The 22186-nt window shown below is 43.8% G+C and overlaps 1 protein-coding gene and 1 long non-coding RNA gene across 3 annotated transcripts in view; one reads left to right on the plus strand and one right to left on the minus strand.

Moving 5' to 3' along the window:
- SHISA6 (shisa family member 6) overlaps positions 1 to 22186 on the minus strand; it is a 277042-nt gene that overhangs the window by 112282 nt on the left and 142574 nt on the right. The window lies entirely within an intron of this gene.
- Positions 7568 to 15911, plus strand: LOC125088143 (uncharacterized). Of its 2 annotated transcripts, none has more exons than XR_007123587.1 (4): positions 7568 to 7613; positions 13593 to 13663; positions 14864 to 14945; positions 15190 to 15911. It is a non-coding gene; the product is annotated as an uncharacterized LOC125088143 (long non-coding RNA). The 2 variants fall into 2 exon arrangements; XR_007123588.1 differs by lacking the exon at positions 7568 to 7613 and adding an exon at positions 12513 to 12610.

Here is a 22186-nt window from a genome sequence, read left to right on the forward strand (position 1 = left end):
CCTTGTTTTTTGTTTTTGTATGGACATCAGCCTTAAACAGTCTCTCCAAGCTTCTGTTCTTTCTACCCCATGACCATATTGTATCTTGGTCCTGGATACATGCAAACTGGAGAGGGTGTGTAGAAATAGCTTGCAGTAGAAGATCCAGGCAAGTCAACTTCCAGATTGATGCTATGGGCTATATGTCCTTGACTTGTACAACCCCTCCTTCTTGGTTTATATAATAAAATTTAACAGTAGACATGGATAGGACCTGAGAAATCCCCCTGGTACTGTTATTTCCTCCTTCTTTTTGTTGAGAAAATTATCTTTTTCATCCATGCCTCTCTGCTGAATCTGCAGGATACTTCTGATAGTCATCTTCATTTTAAATTGGAGGATCTCTAAAATTTCATTGTGGAAACAGTGTTCTTAACATAGGGCTTTCTCCCCAGGAAAATGCTACATGGAAACACTTAATCATAAAATCTTAAAATTGGAGAGCTGGAGGAATCCCCTGCAATGCTGGTATAGGGGAGAGATTCGATATTCATTAAAAAGACTGAAGGCATTGATATGAAGGAACGTAAAATGGTGAAAAGGTCTAGGAGATGAGGAAGGCAGAGACACGTGATTTAGCCCAGCTAGCAATCATCTGTAGGCTCTGAGTGGGTTCTTTAAAAGAACATGCCCGAAATGGACTTCTGAACACCACTCCCAACTGGGGAGAGTTCCCAAGAGAAGTAAGAGACAGAATCTTGCTTCCTCCTACTATGATGCAATAAGGCAAGTGACCATGTAGGGTTAATTTGGGTGGTGGCAGCATCAACTCCTCCTGGGGCCAGCGAAGGTGGCGATGGGTCCAGCTGTGACAAGAACCATGCCCAATCATTTTCTTCCAATGGGGCATGTTACAGCTGTAGCTCTGGTCCCCCTCCTTATCTACTTGTCAATGATTTCTGGATAGTTTTTGAGCTCAGATCTTCAGCTTTGTTCTTCAGCCCGTGAACTACGTGCTATCACTCCAAATACCCTCCTTCTCTGTTTGACTTACAGACTTCGTTCCCATGGCCTTCAGCCCAAACCCTACAAGTAGAAGGTCCAAAACCTCCTCCCTTGCTTCTAAAATCCCACAAACTGCCACTTAATCCTTTGGATTTTGCAAAGCACTTCCAGCTACGTGGTCACAGTTCACCCTCAGAATGACCATATGCACATGCCTCACTAACCCTATTACACGTATGGGAACCAATGGAGATCGCAAGCATTGAAAGTTTGCTTGGAGCTGTCCTGACGGGGCAGGACTTGGGCCCAGTTGGATTCCATGTGTTGTTTTAAGTCACCAGCAGAATCACGAGATGATGACCATGAAGGTGTGTTCCACTCTGAAGCTTGCTGGATGATTGTTCTTGGTGTTTAAGGTCACCCAGGGTGAAGGCGGCAGAAATGTCAGATAAAGGCACACCTGAATTCCAGCCTCAGGTCATGTCTATTCCTCTGTGTCCCCTCCTTCCAAAGCAATGCTTGTGTTTAATTACATTTATAGGTTACTATTTCGGTACTCGGTTTTGCAGGTGGTTTTGGCATAGGAGTAAGAAATCTCTTGGTAGTGTTTGAAGAATTGAAGAAATGTGGACCTGGTGTTTTCAACACCCGCATGGAGAGGTCTGCACCTTGCCCCAAATCCCTAATGGTTCACTTGAGGTCCTCTGACTCTAATAGCGATCTGATCACATCTATTAAGTGAATTTATGATAGCAATGGAGAAGCTGTTCTGAAATTATCCCAACACCTTCCAAATTGTCCTAACAGTCCGTCTTTCTTAGTTCCTGCCTTTCCTGTCCTAGCTCCTTGTTAAACCTTACAGCTTACTCACATCCCTTGACGTTCCCGGCAGCCTCCCATCTCCCAGGAAGACAGAAGAAAAGCCAGGTGAGCAGAGAAATGGAAAGACAGGCAGGTCCCCAATTAGCAGCAATCACGGAGCAGATGAAAACGCAATAGAAATGAAATGCTCTCCACTGACCAGAAACACCACTCAGGTAGTTAAAAGTGAAAAGAACAAATCCATCATAGACTCCAGAATGTGACGGTAACAGTGGGCGGGTGGGGTGGGAGGGAGAAGTGCTTCTTTCTCCATCAGACTTTCCAGCACACGCAATGACTGACAGCTTCAACCAGGGGCATGCTTATGCTCCGCTGGGAAAGGTGGGCACAGGGCAGTAATAGTCACAACAACAAATTTATATTTAGATAGCACATTTCAGTTCGCAACATGACGTGGGCAGAGAAGTTATTACTTCTCTTTGGTATATGAGGAAATAGCCTCCAAGATGTTAAGAGACATCACATAGCTGTTCAGTGATGAAGCCAGGAGTCAAGCCAAAGAGGGTGTGTGTGTGTGTGTGTGTGTGTGTGTGTGTGTGTGTGTGTCTTGCTGGGCAGGATGGGGATGGCTGAGAAGGGGATGTGGGAGGAAATGTGTAACAGAGAAGTCTCTTATACAATAAGATAGAACCAAGAAGGATGATACTCATAAAGATTTATTGATTTATTATTTGGGAGAAAGTGAGAGGCAGAGAGCCCACAGGGGGAGGGGCAGAGGGAGAAAATCTCAAGCTGAGAGAGAAAAACTGAGCATGGAACCCAAGTGAGGGCTCGATCTCACGACCCTGAAATGATGACCTGAGCCGAAACCAAGAGCCAGATGCTCAACCAACTGAGCCACCCAGGTGCCCCAAGAACGTTACTAATAAAATATCCACCATGAGATGACATTGAGAGAGCAGATCCCAGCCAATAGAGAGGGCAGTCACAGAGCATAAAGAACCAAAACATATTTCACTTTTTTTTGAGATATGGTGACATATTCAGTCTTATTTCCTATATTTGGAAGGCATTTGCTTGTTTTCAAGTTGGAGGCCATATGTGGCTTATATTCAACCTGTACCCCTGGCCTCACAAGATAGGGAGGGCACGTTGGTGTTTGTTTCTCAAGTCCTTCCCCTTGTTACCCTTCCCTTAAAAATGACCAAGCTAAGTATTAGATCTCGTCCCTGATCGAATGATAGATGCTGGGTTTATTCAGATGGGAACATCCATCCCAGCTACTGATCTGTTGTGTTGCTTCCAAAAAGACCCACACTCTAGCTCGACTTCTAAAAGTTTTATTCTTACCGTGGCCAAAATTCCAGCAGTGACTTTGACAAAAGATGATATGAAGTATCTTAGCTAAGTCCTGATATGAACAAAGGTAACATCTCTGAAGTGGCCCCCATCTACAAAAGGCCAAGTGTGTCTCACTGTTTTGTCCATGTCTTAAGGTGAACCTGCAGTACCATTTCACTGAATGACTTGGTCATCAGATGGTACCAAAGGTCATGTTGTGATAAGGATCATCGTCTTACATAATCCTGCAATCAGAAGTTCCAGACACTAATTACTCAATATTGTAGCCAACTACTTCCATCTACTTCATATTTTTCTAATAAAACCTCTCTTCCTGCCAATACAGGTAAGAATTTTACCACCTCTTTTTTTTTTTTAAGATTTTATTTATTTATTTGTCAGAGATCACAAGTAGGCAGAGAGGCAGGCAGGAGTGGGGGCGGCTGGAAGCAGGCTCCCCGCTGAACAGGGAGTCCAAATCAGGGCTCCATCCCAGGACCCTGGGATCATCACCTGAGCCAAAGGCAGATGCTTTATTACCTATTTTCTTAATTAAAGGTATGATCTTTCTGAAAATAATCCTGGTCAAGCTATAAGGAGCAGTCCTTAATTTTCAAACCTAGCCAACAGACTAGATGAGTTTCTTACTCTTTCTGGTTGAATAGATACCGGTTATTTTCTCTTTTAGCCTCTTCAGTCCCAAGGAGGGTAAAATGATAGCAATTGTTGCTATTATTACTATCCCTTTGTCAATCAAACCTGTTTCTAAGTGATAGTTTTCTTATCATTTTATTTTCATTCTGGGTTGGTTTTTTTTTTTTTTTTTTTTTTTTTTTGGCTTGAGAAGTGGATTACACATTTTAGGGTCAGATAGATTTGGGTCACATCCTGAGTCTTATGCTTACTATCTGTGTAAGCTTCAATAGTCTGGTATCTCTGAGAAGCAAATTTTGTAGTTGCAAAGTGAAAACACAAAGACCCACCTCCAGGGCTTCTGAAAGGGTTAAGCCAGACATAAGAAGGACTTAAACAAGACAAGCCCTCCAGAAATGGTAGTTTCCTCCCCCTCCCTCCAGCTCCGCCCCAGTTCAATTTTCTTTCTAGAATTTGGCACTAGACATGTGAAGTGATGTCTCAGCAAGGAGACATGACACTTTTGTACGTAATCAGTATACACAAAGAGCCAAATAAATGTGCTTTGGTCTTTAAAAGCTAACACATAAATTGTGTTTCTTTAGGTAAACAAACATGGGACATCCTAAATCTCTGTTTATTTAAGCAATCTCTATAACCCCTGGTGAGCTCAAACTGACAACCCCAAGAGAAAGAGTCACATGCTTTTCCAACCAGCCAGCTGCCCCTGGAAGTCCTGAATCTCCCAAAAGCAAAGTAATTTTCGTTCAAACTAAAAAGAATTTTTAGAAGGTTGGGAAGAAAATAATTTAAAAAACACATGAGACATGGTATCCATGAGTGGGATTGGAGATCTCTACAGGTCTGCTCTCATTTATGAACTCCATCCAACAAGATCAGACTGACCTGTAATCAAACAGTATTTCCCATCATCCAACAGGTATGGCCAACCAAGCCAACTCTACTGCCATCTCCGAGGGCCAAGATGCAGACTGCACCAAACGGCTCTGATAAGTCACGCAGTAAAGCAATAAACTTTAAATGTTAACGAGTCCTAACTTTTAAAAATTTATTTGGCTGTGGAAATTTTTTGTTGTTGTTGTTCATGGGACTCCTACAAACACATCATAAAGGTAATATTCTGTGGAACATGGTTTAGGAAACACTAATCTGTTGGAGGACACCAAAACCTTGTGGCACAGAGACAAAAACCAAGCAGTAAACAATAGCAAAACCCACCACAAGCTCCTGACCTATAACTGTAGAGTGATATGCAAAACTGACATAGCTAATGAACTGCTTCATTAATAAAGATCTTGTTTACACCTTTTACAATTATCGGTAATCATCTATCTTAAGTAATATATTCTCGTCTGCTCAACAGCACCGTGGTCATTGGAGCCCTGAGTAACTTGGACATTTGTTTGAATTTTGAGTGTCTTGGCTCTCACACAGGCACAGGGCTCCATCAGTCAAGACTGTCAGTGGATACTTAGGAAGCATGAATTCTTTTCTAGGCTTACTCTCATTACTTTTGCACCACAGATTATAAATAAATAGAACACGGTGCGTTCTCCTGGTTAGAAATAAGGGCTCTCAGTCAGACAGAGATGAAATTGAATCCTGATTCTTCCAGAGTGATCTTGGAAAACTTATCTTCCAGATCTGTACCTCAGACACCTCCTATGTAAACACAGGGATATTTCCTACTTCGTTAGAAAGTTTGAAAATTCAATCGGACTATCATTGTGGGGTGCCTGGGTAGTTCAGTTGGTGAAGCGTCTGCCTTGGGCTCAGGTCATGATCCCAGGGTCCTGGGATCGAGCCCTGTATCAGGTTCCCTGATTGGCGGGGAGCCTGCTTCTCCCTCTGCCTCTGCCTGCTGCTCCCCCTGCTTGTGCGCACTCTCTCTCTCTCTCTGTCAAGTAAAAAAACAAATAAAATCTTTAAAAAAAAAAATTCTGCCAAAGCTTAGCACTTGACCAGGTACATAATAAATACATAAGAAATGCTCACTATGATTTTATAAGCTTTAGATCATGAGGTTATTAGTTTTTTTCCTTTGTGAACAATAGCCTTACCTTCAGAGTATGCGCGCGCACACACACACACACACACACACATAGTCCCTGAAACACCAAGGTAGCCAGCAAGTTTCTGCATCCAGACTGATTATTTACCTACATGCCATTTACAAATCATTTGGCTTTCAAGTAAAAATCCTTAGGGAGACGTATATGTGGGTTTTTGAAGGTATCCTTTCATACCTTATCACAGAGTATGTTCCTAGGGAGAGCTAGGAACACAGCGGGGAAGGTGGCCCTTCTGTACTCACAGATACTTTGCAAGAATTAGCGCTGACCGACATTTCAATGGCTGGGAGGGGCAGCGGGAAGAAAGGAGGCCTATTGTCTGTGTCTTTCCCCCTCCTTTAACACCTCAACAGGAACTGGTTTTGAGGGCTGCCTGGGCCAAAATGAATGCTTCTAGAGGTATATCCGCAGGAATTCACTGAGGCTGAGGTTTCTGACAGTCTAATAGGATATGGGTCCAAGAACTTTATTAGCAAAGTCAGGGAGGGGGTTCAATGATACAATGGGTACTACGAAGTGCTTTATCCCAGTGCTCTTTCCCAGCCCCCCCTTTCCCTGGCTTGTCATTATGACAGGGTCTGGTAAAGCTTAGAGGGAAGAAAGAGAAGGGGGAGGGGGAGGACAAAGGCAGGAAGGAAGGCGCTTTGCCAGTTTCACTTCTGGCTAATGAGTCTGCCCTTGATGAATGGGCTCCCTTCTCTGGCCCTCCGCGGAAGCACATCTCTGTGCTTTGTGACTTCACAGTCATTCCCATGAGGAGGCGGCCTCCGTTTTTCTAGCTCTCGTGGCTGAACTGGCCTTGTCACTTGCTTTGGCCCACAGAGGAGGGCAAAGTGATGGACTGGTCCCGAAGCGGCTTCGGCCTTCTCTTGGAAATACTGCTGGGTGGCCAGGCAGGACAAGCTCAGGGAAGCCCGACAAGCATGTGGCCCAGTGCCCCCTTCAGAGAATGACCCACCCCGCTGACCCATGAGGAAACCCCACAGAGAAAACCCATGCCCAGCCGAGCCTGCCCCAGCTGCCTCCCCACATAGATGTGAGTGAAATAAATGGTGGTTGCTGATGTCCCAGTTTGGGATGGTATGTCAAGAGCCGTGGAGAAGTGACAGGGAGGCAGAAGCAGGTATCTGTTGGCAGGACTCTCCTCCTGTCCTTGCTCTTCTGCCCTCGAATGCCAGGATGATGTGATTGCCGGAACTCCGCAGCCATTAAGCAACCATGAGGGAAAAGAACAAGACTCCTTATTTTGTCAGGTAAATAAGCTCCTCTGAGTTTAAGGCTGGTTTTCTGTTACTTGCAGCTCTGTTACTTGCATAATCCCAACCAGAAGGTGAGGATGCTACTGAAAGTCTGAGTGGAGTTAAGGTGCTCAGTGATGGTGGGTATAGAAGGGTACGGTGGCCTGGGGGTAGAGAATCAAAGGGCAGCCACTCGTCCATTCATTCACTTACTCATTCTTTCACTCATTTAAATAGGCACCAGTGTTATCTGTCAAGCTGCTAGGGGAAGAATCCTACCTGGAAGGCTCTCATGGTTGGGAAGGATGTGGGAGGAACCAACTCCTACCGACCTCCCACTAACCCCACTTAGGACATCTCCAGCAGGCTCCCCATTATTACAGAGCCTCTCTCCCTAATTGTTAGAAAGTGACATCCAGCTCCACCATCATCTGCCTACTTACAGCTTTCACCCACAGGTCAGAGTCCTCCTTTCTAGCGCTTCCCAAGTTGCTCCAGTGAGGTATGAGTAAGGGCAAGCGGGAGGGACACGATATTCAGGAGTGGGGCTACCAGAAAGGATAGGATACAAAGCGATAAAGCCAGTTTTCTGAAGTCTAGATTTTCTTTAAGACCTGCTTTCCATTCAAAATTCAAAAACATGTGGGAGAGCTTCAACAGAATCCTGATTTTAATATATCATATTTCTATTGTTTACCAAGAAATAAATTTGATCCCCAAGGAACACACACCAAATTTACCCAGAGGCTTCCTTATCTCTACGCCCGAGAAAATAAGACCATTTCGCTCTCGATAATAATAATGGTTGTTGTTTATAAGATGTCAGGCACTGTGCTAGGCACCTTCCACATCATATGATTCCCACAACAGCCCTATGTGGTATTATTTTCTTTGCATCAAAAATGGGAGGAAAAGAAAAAGTTCAGAGATTTGAATGGATTCTTTCCCAAAATCTCAAAGCCAGTAGAAATGATATTTAACCACAGTTCCATAGGTCTCCACAGCTCATCCTTCCACTACAACTTGCTGTTAATAAGCAACAGTCTCACATAGTCAGAGACAACCTTTTTCTTATCTTCTTTATATATCCTTGTCAGGGGCAGGGGGGATTCCAGGAAACAAGAAAACCAAGTTCCTTTTAGAAAGGGGAATCACAAAGGGGTGGGTATTTATTAGAGAACATGGAAGGGAGAGGCAGAATTTTTCTGCTTCTTCCTATTTTTTTTTAAGTCCCTGTATCCCAGAAAGCCTGGAGACACTTGAACATACCCATTGGGCTCCTAGGGGCACGTGTGTGGTGAATAAAACCTCAGGTACCCAGAGGAAAAATCCTAATCACAGGGTGGAGGAGGAAATAGGCGTTGCTCTCCCCAAGTTGGAGAGGTTAGACCAGTGGTTCTCTGACCTTGCTTATCCAGGAGAGCCATCTGGATGACTTGCCAAAACCCAGATTCCCGGGCCCTACCCTCAGGGTTTCTGATCAGTAAGTCTCAGGTGGGGTCTGATAAGGTGCGTTTCCAACCTGTTCATAGGGACCATAGATGCCATAGTTCTAAGGGACGTATTTTGATAATCACTACCTCCTACACTATCCCCAGAACCAACCAGACTGGCACAGTGCATGCCTGGGGCATCCCAGACCTAACAGGTGCACCAAGAGAAGACTGATTCACATCAACCTACGAAATCTTCCCCATGATCAGTGGGTTATTGAAGGGCAGTGTATTGGGGTGACCCACTTTCTTAAAGAGGGCCAGGGAAGATGCTGGACTTGAGAGTTAGACCTTACGCTAACCCCAGGGCTAACTGGACCTGAGCTCAGAAGCTTGCTCTGCCCCTTTGGAACTGCGTGACGTTGGGCAAAGTGCTTGGTGTCTCTGAGCTACCTTTTCCTCATGTGTACTTAACTTGTCGATTTGTTACAAGTCTGAAAAAGACCAAGGTGGAGAACCTATGGGCACAAAGCGGTGTTCAAGAATTGATATTGCTTCAGGGCAGTGGGTAAACCCATCCAGCCTCCTCGGTGACAGTACTGGTCAGGGGGATTCGCGCTGCAAAGGCAAGGTCAGAACCGACTTAAGTTAGCCGTCCTTCCTAGAGCCTGCCTCTATGTACTGCAACTTCAGGGAGTCAAGGCTGGTTTAAAGGAAGGTCTAAAAATCAAGGGGAGTGCCTGAACTTCTGGAAGATTAAAAGTCTCCTGGGTCTTAACCCACAGCTTGTGGCTACACCAACAGAAGGGGATGAGGAGAGCTGAACTCTTCTATCAACACAAAGAATTCTCTGAGCCTATGACTCCTTACCACTTTCTTTCCAACGTTATATAAACCTTTCATCTTGGTGGCCCTGAACTCAGAGAAAGGAAAATGACCAAAGATATGTGTATTAAAGGCAACACATTAGGTCATGACCATCGGTCTATCCAAGTCAACTGTGGTGGTGTCATCCGGTGGCAGCGGGGGAAGGGGGGTGGGTGGGTTTCGAAACTCTGATCCTTTATGACGTTACCCATACATGGTTAGAATGATACCCCCGGGAAACACTAACTTTCTCAAACCAACAGAGGATGATTGTAACTAATAACCTCCAAAGACCAGTAGTGGAAAGACAAGTTAGTTACTGTCTGACCTAATTAAGTAACTTAGATGTTGTACAGGCTTCTTCCAAAAGTTGAAGTTATTTTAGACACTACAGCTATAATGACACAACGAGACATGGGCCTAATGAGTAATTTTATCAAATTAATTCTTTCTGAAAGGATACATTTTTATGCTCAGGAAAATCACTCCAGCTTTTTTTTTTTTTTTAATGTTTTGATCTTTGTAACTAATTTTAAAGATCACACTGTGGGGACGCCTGGGTGGCTCAGTTGGTTAAGCAGCTGCCTTCGGCTCAGGTCATGATCCCAGCGTCCTGGGATCGAGTCCCGCATCGGGCTCCTTGCTCGGCGGGGAGCCTGCTTCTCCCTCTGCCTCTGCCTGCCATTCTGTCTGCCTGTGCTCGCTCTCTTTCCCTTTCTCTCTCTGACAAATAAATAAATAAAATCTTAAAAAAAAATAAAATAATAAAATAAAATAAAATAAAATAAAGTGCTTTAAAAAAAAAAAGATCACACGGTGCCTGTTCCATTTGCTCTGTGAGTCTTGCAATAGCCCCAGTTAAAAGCAATAACATTCGAATTTAACATAGGCCCCCAATCTTTACAGTCTCTCAGTGCATCCTATCACCTTGGGTGATTAAAGTCCCTGGTTGAATTAACTTTCAGAATCTTCCGTTTTAATATCCTAGCAAGGAAGACAGCTGAGCTCCTCTAAGTAAGAGTCATCTGAATTAATCATCAACCTCCAACCCATCCCACCTTGCCTTGATCAATGGGCAAATAATGGTTTGTACACCGAGGAAGTGTTTTTCTGGGGTCTAATAAATGAATGGCTTCAATTTCCCAGTGGCTTATGTCGAGCTCCTTACACTTTGCTTTATGCCTGGGACAGAGCGCCATTCCTAGCTAAAATATTGGCTGGGATATCCTTTGAGGGCATGATACTTAAATAATGTACTGTTTGCGTCCATTTACTTGGGTGAGATCATATCTTAAGATGCATGATCTAATAATATATCTTAGTTCTTTATGACAGTGGTTCTCCCTGGAGGGATTATTAGAACACACATTGTGAATCCCCACACCAGAATCAGGAAGTCTAGACTAGTCTAGACTAGAACCCAAGAATGGACATTCTTGGAGAATGGAAATTCTCCAAGTTTCCAGGTAACACAGATGCTGCTTGTCTGGGGGCCACACTTTGAGAGCCACTGCTTTAAAGATACTGACACTACTTTTCTTTTTAAAATAATTAAGTTATAATGGTTTCCCATGTGGCATAAAATGGACAGAGAAGATGGAAGCTATTGTAAAGTCCTTACCTTGCTGGATGCATTTCTTTCATGGAACGGTCTGTTGCAGGGAACTCTATTAAAAATATCAGCTTCCAGATTCTCCCACTGACCTCAGAGATGGAGAGAGGCGGTGTGTCTACCTGGTCTGAGCATATCACATCATATTTGCTTATAATCAGGGAGACCACATCTTGGAAGAAATGGTCATGCAAAAATACTGACTCCTTTTTCAAATGTGATGTCACCAACAAAATGGTTCTCACAAAAGGTGAAAATCTCCAAGAATGAGGGTCAATTCATTTCACAGGGACTATGGGACATGGACCCCTCACTCTAATTTTCTTCATGGGGAAAGGGGACTTAGCTTCCTGGTTGACCCCAGCCCAGAGAGCACACGAGGGAGACTTAGCTTCCTGGTTAACCCCAAAAGAACTATCAAGTAAGGATAGACAGAGGTATCATTAACAGAAGTCTTTTAGAATTAGGAACCACCAGCCAAACTGCCTTTTTTTTTCTGGTGTGCCAATCTAATATCCAAAGGAAATAAAATTCTAGGAAAACAGCAGCACTGTTCTTACTCTGAAAAAAAATTTAATTTGTCTTTATAGATAAGCTGTCCATTGAAGGTTCCTGAGTCTCTCCTTCCAGACAGATGAGTATGCCTGTATGTGTGTGTGTGTGTGTGTGTGAGAGAGAGAAAGAGAGAGAGAGAGAGAGAGAGAGAGAGAGAAGAAAGAAAGCCAACTGGTATACCTAAAATTTGAGGCTTGCTACTCTAATAAGATGGTCTGTTCTGCTTCCAGGGATCAAGTTAGGTCTCTTACTAACACATGAACTATGGGGAATGCTAACAGTCACACTGAGACATGTGATTGATGTTCTGTTCTAGAAGGAGCCCGCTCTCTAGTGCAGTGTATCAGGGAAGAGCACTGACGTGAAACTAATCTACTGGGTCCCAACAGACCTACCATTTACTACTAGATGTAGAATCTTGGCCAGGTTACCTGCTCTCCTGAGGCCTTAGTTTGCCCACCTATGCCACTGAGTACTTCTCTCGTAGGGCTCTTCTGATGAGTAAAGGAGCTAATGTACGGAAACCACGTAGAGGATGCCTGCCTCATAGAAAATACTATATAAATACCAGTCATTATTATTTATGTCCAAACACTGTGTCATCCTTCTCCTTTTGTTCTATGCAAATTCTTCTTGCTAATGTTATTTGGATTGGCTAGCATCCAAAATTTAGACTTCTGCCATAATTATCTACATATGGCAGCAGGATCATTCCAGAACCACCCTAATGACTTTGATTAGAACCAATCACCTGTGCCTATTTGCACAGCAGAATGATTGGCAGGGTTTTGGAAGAACTGGGTATTCCAATTATACTCTCGTTGGGTATGGACTGATTTGAGCAAATATGCCAGTCAGAATCATGCTCAAGCAGATCAGTTTCTGTACATTTTTATACAATGCAGTAGGAAGACCAGAAGAAGAAGAGGAAAAAAAAAAGCACAAAAGAGGAGAGGAACTATTGTTTTATTCAATAAATGCTGTTCGAGCCTCTATGTTCTGTGCATTATGCAAGATGGTGTGGACTGAGAGGTGGGTATGCCACTCCCACTCTTGAGAAGCTCACATCTAGTGGGAGAAGCAGACTAGGAACTCAGCAAATACGGCACCATATACTGAGGGTTATAACAGACAGCCTCAGGGACTGCTGGGAGAGCACACAGGTGCTTAGAATGGCAGTGCCTGACTTGGTCTGGGGAGATGCAGTCCTCCAAAGCCCAGAAAGCAAGAGCTGAAAGACAGGTAGGAGCCCTCCAGGCCAACAAGGTGGGCAAAGGCCTCATGAACAACTCTGGGAACAGAAGTTCAGAAACACAGATGATACCGAAGAAGGCAGAAGATATAGGGAAGTAAGATTCTCAATCCCCAGGGTTCTTAAGGAAGGACCAAGAGGTCGAAAATGGTGCCAAGTCAAAAATGGAGGGATTGTTTAAGAGGTTCATCCCAGGCATGTGGCGCGTCTACACACCACACGGCTATGGGGTTGTGTAACTGTACGAGGGCGACTTCTCCAGGAGAGAGAGCGAAGCCAAGAGAGCATTTGCTGACAATTGAGAATTAATTTTCTGTGTAAAGAGAATGTACCCGATCCACGGTCTTGGCTAATATTGCTGTTGGTTATCTGTAGAGAGGGAGATGTTTCGATGAGCTCTTCTGTGATGATAATATGTATTGTCTAGCCGTCTGGAAAAAAAAAATATGCAGTGCCCAGCTGGTTGGAAAATGGATTTTGGAGAATAGGTAGCCGGTCCGTGGCTGGGATGGGAGCTAAGCAGCTGAACACAGACACCACCCCACCCGACCCCCCACCCTGCAGGAAACAGCTCTTGGACCAGGGGTTCTCAACCAGGGCTGCGTAATGGGAAGATGTACAAAATACTGATGGATGGGCATCAGCCCCAGAAACTATGAATTGGTCGGTTGGGGGTCAGCCTGGGTGAGAGGATATTTAAAAGCTCCCCAGAGGTTGTACTCCATGTTGAGAACCCTAACTCCCTAATTTGGTCCCTTCCAGTTTGTCCCTGGGCCAGCAGCAACCCCGGGGACTTGTCAGAAAGGCTGAGTCACAGGCCCACCCGTAGGCAGGTGTATGGGATCATAATCCATATCTTAACCACATCCTCGGGCCCTGGGGGGGGAGTGATTCAATGCCCTTGAGAGTCTGATATGCACCCATTGGAGCTATGCATACTTTTCCTTTTTTTTTTTTTTTTTTTTTTTTTTTAAGTTTTGATGAACCTGACAAGCAGCTGGAGTTAAAAACCACTGTCTTAACGTGTAGGCCAAGTCGGACAGAGGGCCCATGATGGAGACATCTGGGCAGTATTTCTCTGCTCTGTGTGGGAAGTTGGGGAGGGAGGCAGATGCTCCCCCCTTGTCCCAGAAGTGGGGTTCCACACTGAGAAGGGGAGCATTATGTGACCCAGGGATTTCGTGGGAGGCCTGCACAGCCCCTTCTCATGGCCTTAGGAACAGATGGAGATTAAACATGAGCCTGAAGGTGAGGTCACTCTGGTGGCATGAAGTGACACACAATTTCCATGTGAGTCTCCAGAAAGGATAGATAAGGGGCAAAGAGTTTAAATTTCCTTGTGTGAGGCCGTGCATGTGTGTGTGTGTGTGTGTGTGTGTGTGTGCACGAGCACACGCACACGCCCAGTGCAACAGGGCGTTATGGTGTGTCCTTGAGCATCCTTCGGTGGTTATGAGAACATCTCTCCAGTTGAGAAGTCCCTGTGATTCATGCCTCACACTGACCTCCTTCTGCATCTGGCCTGCAGCTTTAATTGGTAGAGATTTCCAGGCCTTCCTGAGCAGGGAGAGGGCAGATGGAGGTGGCCAGCCAGACATAAGGAAATAGCCCAGCGAGCTAACCACAGGCATCTTCTTTCCTCTTCCTCTGCTAAGAGGAAGCTGGAAGGACTGTGGTGTCTGACCCAGCGGGGTGTTGGGGATACAGAGGCATGAAGTCTCTGGATGGTCTCTATCCTCCTTCTGGGTTTCGGGGGGCCAGATTGGGACCCTGCTCCAGATCTCCTAGTGCCTCTCCTTGCCCAGGCACGCTCGGGCAATAGACCCTCCCCCAGTCTAGCATGGGGTCAAATGCATGGAATGAATACAGAACAATCAGGCAGATGAGTAAGTATGCTGTTCCGAGTGAAACTACCCTTTTCTCCAGAAGAACAAAGAAAAGAGTCTCAGAATCACTTATGCCAGGAGCTTTCGACTGAGTCTGGCTTTGATCTCCCCAGAAGCCGCTCGATATTTTTATTTTTCTTTTGACAGAACACCTCGCTTCTTTGGCTGAAGTGTATAATTTCCTACCTAGCTCTCGAGGGGCACCTCAGTCGTCACGAAGAAAGCACAGGTGAGAGGCTCATGGGACTGGGGTCTGGCCTTGGGGTCTCGGACACCCTCCCTACCATCCCTGCCTTGGAGTTCCTGGGGAACTGTGCTCCTGAGTGACCCCAGTGGGACCTGCCTGGGACTGGCTGACAGGAGGCCTCTGGGAACACCAACCCCACCCTGCTTTCTCGCAGGGAGGGAATGGACTGGGAACATATTTAGAAAATGTGTTCATTGTTGCTTTAAAAAATCTCCTCTGTAATTAGGTACTACCGTGGGCAGTCAACCACGAAAAGCTACAACCAGTGCTGTCAAGTTCCATAAAATGAAAGAGAAACCAATTAGTCCAAGCGGAGAAGAGGCTGGCTGGGCCCCAGCACCTGTCCCAGACACTCCACGCCCACACCCACCCAAACTGCAGTCTCCACTCAGCCAAGCCCACTCTGCCTGGGCATCTCCATTTCTGCCTGGCATGGATAGAGGGTCCCTGGGAGTCTCCAACCTCTCTCCTGAGAATCCATCTCGTCAGTACCTGGGACAGCAGTCTTGGCGATCTCCCTTACAGAACTTCTAAAACAAGCTTCCAGACCTGCCAGTTGTCTGAAAAGTGATCCAATCAGATTCTTGGCACTTTATGCTTCCCAGGAGCTCCTGAGAAGTACCTGTGCCCACGGGAAGAGATAAAGGGTTCAGACACGTGCACGGACCCTATTCTGTTCCCTGACTGCTCCTGAAATTTCTCCAAGGAAACCTGATTCTTGGGAGTGAGTGTTCTCTACCTGAGTGATTCCAGGGAGAGTGAATTTTAGGTAGAGTCCTTTATGAAGCCTTAGTTGCATTAGTATCCCCACCCAGAAGTGTGGGCTCTCGGGGCGCTCCCTCTCAGGGACCCCAAGCCGCATGGCGTGAGCTCTCTTGCAACACTTCCTCTCTACGAGGAAGACATGTCGGGGATCCAAGATCAATGTTAGGAGGCTGTGAGGCCATGATTCCCTCCACAGGGTGAAGCTACCAGGACTCCAAATGCTTGTGTGACCTTGACCCAAGGGAAGAACCTGCACCTTCCCATTGACACCACATGTTCCCTTACTGAGGCCTACCTCGGCACCTGAGAGTTCCACCCAGAAGTGACATACTCCATACTGTCTATTCACAGACCTGGTTCTCTTTCCATCCTGGTGCTTGGCACACCCACATGACTTGCACAGCCCTGGCCCAAATCAGGGGCCCTGTGCTCACAGAGTCTGCTCAGACAGGTTTCAAAATTGTTAAGGACCAGTGCCTTCTAAGTGCCCCCCTTTCCTCCCCTTTCTGAATAGCAGTGCTTGTTATGGATTCCTTGTCCATATTCTACCTCATCAGTCCATATGGGGAGAAACATGACTTTTCAGGTTACAGATCTCTAGGAAGGTTAAGAAGAGCTGCCTGAACTTGGACACGGGAAAATCTCTTGGAGGTTAAGTGTGTGTGGAGGAAAGCAAGCTTGGTGTAAAGTCATCAAGGATGAGTAGGCATTCAAGGGCAAAGGAAACAAAAGCGAAAATAAACTTTTGGGACTACATCAAAATCAAAAGCTTCTGCACAGCAAAGGAAACAGTCAAGAAAACAAAGAGGCAACCCACGGAATGGGAGAAGTTATTTGCAAATGACAGTACAGACAAAAGATTGATATCCAGGATCTATAAAGAACTCCTCAAACTCAACACACACAAAACAGACAATCATATAAAAAAAATGGGCAGAAGATATGAACAGACACTTCTCCAATGAAGACATACAAATGGCTATCAGACACATGAAAAAATGTTCATCATCACTAGCCATCAGGGAGATTCAAATTAAAACCACATTGAGATATCACCTTACACCAGTTAGAATGGCCAAAATTAGCAAGACAGGAAACAACATGTGTTGGAGAGGATGCGGAGAAAGGGGAACCCTCTTACACTGTTGGTAGGAATGCAAGTTGGTGCAGCCTCTTTGGAGAACAGTGTGGAGATTCCTCAAGAAATTAAAAATAGAACTTCCCTATGACCCTGCAATTGCACTACTGGGTATTTACCCCAAAGATACAGATGTAGTGAAAAGAAGGGCCATCTGTACCCCAATGTTCATAGCAGCAATGGCCACGGTTGCCAAACTGGAAAGAACCAAGATGCCCTTCAATGGACGAATAGATAAGGAAGATGTGGTCCATATACACTATGGAGTATTATGCCTCCATCAGAAAGGATGAATACCCAACTTTTGTAGCAACATGGAAGGGACTGGAAGAGATTATGCTGAGTGAAATAAGTCAAGCAGAGAGAGTCAATTATTGTATGGTTTTACTTATTTGTGGAGCATAACAAATAGCATGGAGGACATGGGGAGTTAGGGGAAGGGAGTTGGGGGAAATTGGAAGGGGAGGTGAACAATGAGAGACTATGGACTCTGAAAAACAATCTGAAGGGTTTGAAGAGGTGGGGGGGTGGGAGGTTGGGGGAACCAGGTGGTGGGTATTAGAGAGGGCATGGATTGCATGGAGCACTGGGTGTGGTACGAAAACAATGAATACTGTTATGCTGAAAATAAATTTTAAAAATGATTAAAAAAATGACTGAAAAGGTGGGAAAACAAACATTTAGGTTTTGTGGAGACAAAATAAACACTGTACATTTAGGGAAAGATTAAGCATACCAAGCAGCCTACTCATACAAGGTTTGAACTGAGGAAGACAGTTAGGTCATGGTCTCATGGGTTGTGAGATCAAACCCCACATCAGGCTCCACACTCAGTGGGGAGTCTGCTTGAAGATTCTCTCCTGCTGCCCCTCCCTCAACTCGTGTGTGTGCTCTCTCTCTCTATCTCTAAAATAAATGAATGAATTGTCAAAAAAAAAAATCAAGGAAAAGTGACATGCAGGTTACCAGTTTGGGCAACTAAAAGAAAGTGACATCCATGAAATTTCATCAAAAATAGTTGGTTTTGGAGGAAAGATGCAGTTCTCCTTAGGATGTGCTGACTTTGAAGAGATGGCAGAAAATGCAGACAGGTCTCTCCTTTCCCCACTTCTAGGGCCACATGTCTACGAAAAGGCTTTCATCAGTAAAGTGCATCCAAAAGCCAAGAGAGGCAAGAGAGACAGGTCTTGGGATATTTAACTAGGAATAATGCCAAGAGTCATGCAAGTAAGTACATCTTCTAAGGGAAAGTTTTAAGAAAGAGAAGAATAAAGGGTTAGCCCAGAGCTTGGAAAGTGTGCAGGTTCATGGGGTAAGGGAAGGGAACTATACACAGAAGAGGAAGCAAAGAAGGCACATTCAAAAGAAGTTGTAGTCTAGTGTCATGAAAGATGATTTTTAAGTGAGTAGGAAGTCCATAGTATCAAATTCTAGAGAAAAGGCAAAAAAAAAGGAGGAATGGAATCTAAGAGAAGTCCTTAGACCTTAGAATTATTTTGTACTGGGGAACTCTGCCAGCAGAGTTTAAGCTAGTTCTTTGCCTGAGAGTTGCATCATCATTGGCTAAAATCTCTCACCTTCCACGTGGCCCAATGTTGCCATGGAAGTTGTTCTGATTCTGGGCTGCCTGGGTGGCTCAGTCTTTTGGGCATTCAATTTTTGGTTTCAACTCAGGTCATGATCTCAGGGTCCTGAGATCGAGCCCTATGTGTAGGTCTGTGTACAGTGCAGAGTGTGCTTGAGATTCTCTCTCTTCCTCTCTCTCTGCCCTTCCCCTTCATTCACGTTGCATGCACACTCTCTCTCTCAAAGAAATCTTAAACAAACAAACAAAAAAAGTTCTGATTTCTGTTCTCCTGGATCTGCCACTCTAGTAAAATGAGGAAGGGGGTGATAACATAATTCCAGAGCTTCCAGAGCTGTCAATGACATAATATTTAGTCCTATATGCAGTTGGTAGAATTAATAATCAGCATGTAGGGTTTCCCATAGTCAGCAGCAAAAGGAGGGAATGACTACCACATTACAGAGGAGGCTGTAGACTGTGGCTGATCAAGAAAGACACTGCTCACATGTGTAGCTTTCTCCATGAACCTGTACATCCCATGACCCTGGTCTATCTGTTGTATAACACAAGTAAAAGCTTTACAATCAAATAGTCCTGGCTTTAATTCCAGCCCCGTTCTTTCTAGTTGCATGCTCAGCATACCCAGAAAACAGAAGAGGCCCAGATATTAATGACTTTTAATTAAAAAATATATATATATAACAAATGTCAGGAAGTTGTCTTTCCACTCCTGCTATAAGCCCTATGGTGAACAAAAACAGTCTGGAATAAAAAGTGGAACAGAGAAGAGGGGAGATTGCAGCAATTTTGTAATTCTAGATGTAGATCTAAGACTCTTGTTGGAATAAAAGTTCACTCTAGGTATGAAAACCACTGAAAAGCTCCCTGATAAGTCAGAGTACTAACTATAGGCAAATCAACATGGTGGTCCTCTGTAGCATTGTTTCTGGACAAGAAGAAAGTCAAAAGGAAGAGAGAGAGGCTCTTTGGAGATTTGCTAGAAGCCCAGGGATGGGGAATGGGATCCAGTAAGACAAAGGAGGATTAAACTCTCAATAATAATAATGCCAATTAGAGAAAGTGTACTTTCTACATTACTAGAAAAGGCTACCATTGAAATAGGAATCCTCTACACTGCCCCATACCAAAAAGAAAAAAAAAATGGAGAGAAGAATATGAATAAATACATACAAATCTTGAAAAACCTGAACAAAGAATCCAAACACCTCTACTGCTGATAATTTTCTTCCAGCTCCACATAAACGTGACCATGAAGAAGACACTGAGCACAATATTCTGAAATGAATTAAGCGGCCTTAAGTACCCATTTGTAGTTATTAAAAAAAAATACCTTGAAAGTGCAATTCAAACACTGAAAATAAACAGAAAAAAAATGAAAGAGAATTTACTGAAATCTGGAAAGGGATGGAAGAAAAAGACAAATTGACTAAAGTACAACATGCGTAAGAGGGAACAGAGTGTAAATAAACCTCAGCAAAGGCACTGAGGAAAGGCAAAAATGCAGCCACGACTAAGAAATGAACCAATAGAAGCAGTGGAAATTAGAAAGAAGGGAAGGAAACACCTATAATTAGGTCCCCTTAAGAAGAAAGACAAAACTGGGCAAGAAAACTAATATATAAAAACATAATTCAGCAATACTTTCTTTAAATTAAAAGAAAATCTGATGGTACATACTTTAAGAGTGAAAAGGTACCCAGGAAATGTTCTCAGAATGATCATTTCCAGTACCAAGGTAAAACCAACAGGCTTCAAAGATAAAGAAAAAAATGCTCAAGGCTCTCAAGCAAAAAGATCAAATAACTTACAAAGTCAGAAGAATCAAACCATCATCAGAGTTCTCAAAAAGTAATCTGTAATAGCTTACAAAGACAACAAAAGAACAGTGTCTTCAAAAACTCAAGGAAAGAAAGCGGGAACCTGGAATTCTACAACCAGTCAAACTTTTCTTCAAGCATCAAGGCTACAGAACAAGTTCAAGGATAAGAACTTAGGGAAATCTGTTTTCATGAGCTCTGATTAGGAAATCTACTGGAAGATAAACTTCATCCAACCAAGAGATGACTGGAAAAACATCAGAGGAAAAATAATGGTCATGAGGAAGGAGGGAGAAAGAGTCTGACTGACCACTGTCAGTCTAAAAGGTTAAATCCCAGCTGGCTAAGAAGGGTACATGACTAAGGTACAAACAAAGTATGGTTGAAAGTAGAAATTGGGACAAGAAAGTAGAATAAACATACTCATTGTTGTGTAGGCAAAACGCATAAGTTAAAGGATATCATTAAAAAACTAATAAAACTAATAAACCAAATTAAAAAGTTTACATTTGGGCACCTGGGTGGCTCAGTGCATTAAGCCGCTGCCTTCGGCTCAGGTCATGATCTCAGGGTCCTGGGATCGAGTCCCACATCGGGCTCTCTGCTCAGCAAGAAGCCTGTTTCCCTCTCTCTCTCTCTCTGCCTGCCTCTCCGTCTACTTGTGATCTCTCTCTGTCAAATAAATAAATAAAATCTTTAAAAAAAAAAAATAAAAAGTTTACATTTAAACACATGGGACTAAGGAGCATTGAACAGTAGGTACAAAGGTAACTACTAGCAACAACCAAAACTTGAAAACTAAAAGAACCCCACCTAATAACCAACTCAAATACCAAAATTTTCAAAATAAATTAAATAGGAAAAAATACATACCTTGTAGGAAAAGTAACTAATAAGCTACCCTCAAAAGCACTAGGTCCTGATGGTTTTATAGGATAATTATTTCAAATCTTCAAAGACCACACAGTCCCAATGCTGTACACATAGCTCCACAGTACTGAAAGGGAAAGAAAATTCCCAATTCCTTGAATAAAGCCAGTGATATTTACTTTAGTAACATTGATACTAAAAAGACACATAAAGACAGTAAAAGAAAGAAAAGTACAAACCAGTATCATTCATGACTAATGATATAAAAATACAAAATGAAACATTTACAAACAGAACCAATACCATATTAAGAAAATAATACATGACCAAAATGGGATTTATTGTAGGAATGCAAGATTGGGTCAATGTTGGGAAATCCATTAATATTATATACCATATTAATAGATCTAGGGAGGTAACTTTAGATTATATTTCCATAAATGATGAAAAAGCCTTGGACAAAATTCGATACCCATTCTTGATTAAAAACAAAACAAAACAAAACAAAACAAGGAAAGGATATCAAGGGACACTTTAATTTTTTTAAAGATTTTATTTCAGAGGGAGAGACAAAGAGCAAGCATTAGTCGGTGGCAGGGAGGGATAGAGCAGGAAGCAGACTCCCCATTGAGCAGGGAGCCTGATGTGGGGCTCGACCCCAAGACTCTAAGATCAGACCTGAGCCAAAGGCAGACACTTAATCGACTGAGTGACCCAGGTGCCCTGAGGGATACTTCTTTAAAGAGATTTATTTATTTATTTTAGAGATCATATGATTGGGGGGGGTGCAGAGGGAGAGAATCCTCAAGCAGACTCTGTGCTGAGTGCAGAGGCTGACTTGGGGCTCAATCCCAGGAACCTGAGGTCACGACCTGAGCTGAAACTCAGAGTCAGACTCTCAACCAACTGAGCCACCCGGGCACCCCAGGAATTGAGGGGTACTTTTAACATGAATCAATCTGAATCAAGTATCTATCTATGAAACCATCCATCTTCTCCTTAACTATCTTGGTCCCGAAGACAGTATCTTAATGGGAAAGCTATA

Source organism: Lutra lutra, chromosome 16 (genome assembly GCF_902655055.1).
Source record: "Lutra lutra chromosome 16, mLutLut1.2, whole genome shotgun sequence".
NCBI classification, from domain to species: domain Eukaryota; kingdom Metazoa; phylum Chordata; class Mammalia; order Carnivora; family Mustelidae; genus Lutra; species Lutra lutra.